Source organism: Marmota marmota, unplaced genomic scaffold, assembly GCF_001458135.2.
Source record: "Marmota marmota marmota unplaced genomic scaffold, marMar, whole genome shotgun sequence".
Classification (NCBI taxonomy): Eukaryota; Metazoa; Chordata; class Mammalia; order Rodentia; family Sciuridae; genus Marmota; species Marmota marmota.
In genome coordinates, this window is record NW_026000016.1 from 39,742,556 (window position 1) to 39,746,281 (window position 3,726).

Here is a 3,726-nt window from a genome sequence, read left to right on the forward strand (position 1 = left end):
TGCTGGTCACTCAGGTGGGTATGCTGCTTCTAGGTGCTTCTAACTGGCCAGGATGAGGGCTGATGGAGCACTATCCTTAGCTCCAGGGGATGGATTTGCGGTATGTCACCAAACACCAGAGCTCCCAAGGAAATCTTCTAGGTCCTTGACAGAATTTGGGAACAAGAAGGGCTGATCAGGGAAGGGGCTCCTAGAAAGGTGTCACTGTGAAGGATGGGGTGGGCAGGGCTTGCTTCCCACCAGTTTACTGGAGCCTCCTCCATCTCATCTCAATTATGGAATTTTTCCGTTCTAAGCCACTCTGCCAAGCTTATGATAAGACTGGTGTGTGTGTGTGTGTGTGTGTGTGTGTGTGTGTGTGTGTGTGTGTGTGGTGTATGTGTTTTCCTTTCCATGTTGGAAAAACTCAGATATTCCAGCAAATTTGTCAGCAGCTTTTGTCGCTCAGCCAGCAGGGAGGCTGCAAGCCACAGCCACTTACATTCCAGCGCTAAGCCAGCTCTGAGCCCATTACAGTGGCAGGAAGCCATGAACTCCGGCTATGACATACCATCAAGAGCAGAGTGGCCTGGATGACCTCATGGGATATCCCTGCCCCACCTCAGCCCCCACCACCTGGCACTGATCCCTTCCTCTGTCTTATGGCTCTCATTTCTGCTTCGTTTTCTGTCTCCCTTTCCCTCTCCTTCCCCACTACACCATCTCTCCCCACCTCTCTTTATCTCTCCCTCCCTTCTTCCTCTTTCCATGGTGACTCCCATCTCTCCTCTCCCCTCCTCCCTACCTCCTTCTGATGAAGGTACAGAGAAAGGATCCATGCTGCCCCAGGTGGCAGTCTTTCTGAGCTTCCAGGGAAAATAAAGTTGCTTTGGGTTATCCTGGCCGGTCCCTCAACATGTCCCCCTGGAGGTGCCCGACTAAGGATCCTTAACAACATGGAATTTGGTCTTTAGAAAATCATTGAAGCTGTTTTGAAGTGAACCCAAAATGGCCAGTTGTAGCAATTCTTTAAGGGGTTCCACTGCCCAAGTGAGGGAGCCCCCTGTGAAATGAGTGGTGGATTCAAAGATGGGCAGCCAGGCCATTGTGGAAATCCATCCTGTCCTTATACTGGCTTCTCTGGACGCAGCTGTTACAAAGGGGTTTGGATAGGGGCACCTAGTCCAGGGCCATTCAGTGTCCTCTGCAGTACATTTGCAAACTCTGCTTCTCCATCCTCAAATTTTAGATTGTTATTTTGTTTTCATATTTTTTTGTGGTACTGGGGATGGAACCCAGGGCTTCATGCATGCTTAGAAAGCACCCTACCACTCAACCACATCCCAATCCTTTTTATTTTATTTTTTTGAGACACCGTGTGACTTAGTTGCTGAGACTGGCCTCAAACTTGTGATTCTCCTGTCTTAGCTTCCCAAGAAGCTGGGGGTAAGGCTTTTGCCATTGCCTGGCTTTTAGCTTGGGTAAGAATCAGCAGGGATGTCATCAACAATGCAGATTCTTGGGCCACACCCTTGCCAATTGGATTCTGGAATCCAATCCAACTGGGTCCTGGAATCTGCATCTTGGACCAGGACAAGAGAAAATTGTGGATTCTGAGAGGGAAGAGGAGAGAGAGAGAGAGAAAGAGAGAGAGCGCCCTACAGCTCTCTCTTCCAGCTGGAAAGAGGCACCAGGCCCTTTGGTAACAACTACACCCCTGGGGTAAAACCCACAATCCTTAATGTGTCCTGAAACTTTGGGGACTGGCTCCTCCCTTTCTGTGACACTGACTTCCTACATTAACTTACTCCCCAGGGACATAGGAGCTCCACACGGATGCTTCTGCTATTCCCATTGCTATGAGGATTACCTTCTCACCTGCTAAGATTCCACTCGGGGTCATCTGCTCCCAAAGTCATCTCTGGCGCCTCCCAGTCTGACCTAGACACCCTGCCCTGCAATGATGGTGACTTCTTACCCTGAGCTGTGCATTCCTATGCATTCCTACACCACGGTGCTGTTGAAATCCTGTTGTCGTGCCTGCCTTCCCAAGGTGAGCTCCTCAGGGCCAGGCCAGTGTCAGTAGCATGGGGCCTGCTACGGACGCTATAGTGCTCAGTAGCCATCCAATGAACTGAACAGGCTCTTGGGACTCATATGTCAGGAATCACTCCCTGTCGGGAGCAGGGAAAGAAGTTTATGGGGTCTTCAGATGTCTGAGATTCTTACAGAGATTTCTGGTCATAGGCCTATGTCCACTTTGCCCTTCCTTTCTGGGAGGGCACCAGAGCTCTCAGAGCTTCTGCTGGGTGGAGGCATCTGCCTGAGCAGCTCTGCCCAGACTCGGCTGTGAATGTCCTCCACAGCTCATGGGCGTTGCTCGTGAGATCAGAGCCTGAGTCGTATCATCTCCAAACATCTGCATTTTGGCTTTCAGGGAACCCATGGCTCTTTCACTGAGCCACACCAAACACATGGGCTCCAGAGCAGCCACAGCTGCCAGGGAAAATCCACTATGGGACTTTCCTGTGGGGCCATTGATGAGCCAGAACTATTGGCCTGAACTTGACTCCAGCAGAGCAGACAAGGACAACAGTCTCCAGGACTTGGCCTTCCTCACTCTAGCCCTGAGGGGTCACTGGGCAAAACAGTTTCCAATTGAGACGGAGTAGCCTCTGAGGACATGAAGCCTCCCATGAAGATGGACAGGATACATCTCCGGGGTTATGTGGGGTCAAGCCCAATGTCATCTTCATGCTTTGAAGCTCATAGTGGGGCTCCCTGCTCATCTTCCTGTCCTCCTGGGGCTGCCACCCACCCACTTCCTCCACCGCCCAAGCTAGGTGGGTAGTGCAGCTCTGGTTAAGGAAGCTTGGAGGTGCGGGCAGGGAACAGAGTAAATTGTGCAGGCAGTTTGCATTAATTAGAATAATTTACCCAGACACCACTCTGGCTTCTAAGAAAAATAATGTAAACATTCAAAACATACTTAGGACACAGCCTAGAGGGTTTTTTTGCCAGGAGCAGGGAAGGAAGTTTATGGGGTCTTCAGATGTCTGAGCTTCTTATAGGAATTTCTGGTCATAGGCCTAGGTCTACTTTGCCCTTCCTTTCTGGGGGGGGGGGGCACCAGAGCTCTCCACATCTTTTGTTTTTGTTTTGTTTTGTTTTTTGGTGGGAGAAGGGTACCAGAGATTTAACTCAGGGGCACTTAACCACCGAGCCACATCCCCAGCCTTTTTTGTATTTTATTTAGAGATAGGGTCTTGCTAAGTTGCTTAAGGCCTTGCCAAATTGCTAAGGCTGGCTTTGAACTCACAACCCTCCTGCCTCAGCCTCCTGAACCACTGGGATTACAGGCATGGGCCACCATGCGTTCAGCTTAGGTGTTTTTGAACAGTAGTGGGGATGGCGAAAAGCAGCAAGTATTTAGAAGGTGGATGTGGAGTTTAAGAAAAGATAGACATTTTTTTTCTCCCCAAGTTTCAGGACCTTATGCAAGTCTTCAAAGGACAAGGGTAAGGAAAATGGAAGGAATGGCAAATAATACCTCTCCTCCCCGAGTAAGAGGACGTCTTCCTTGGGCTGTTCCCTGAAATTTGGGCCCACTTAGGGGAAAGGCAGGAATCAGGTAAGACCAGCTGCCTCCAATGCTTCTCACAGATCCCCACCCAGCCCTGCTTGGTTGCCAAGTACACCCAGCTGAGGACCGTCCCTGCCTCTCAGCCCAGTAACAGTCACAAAAAC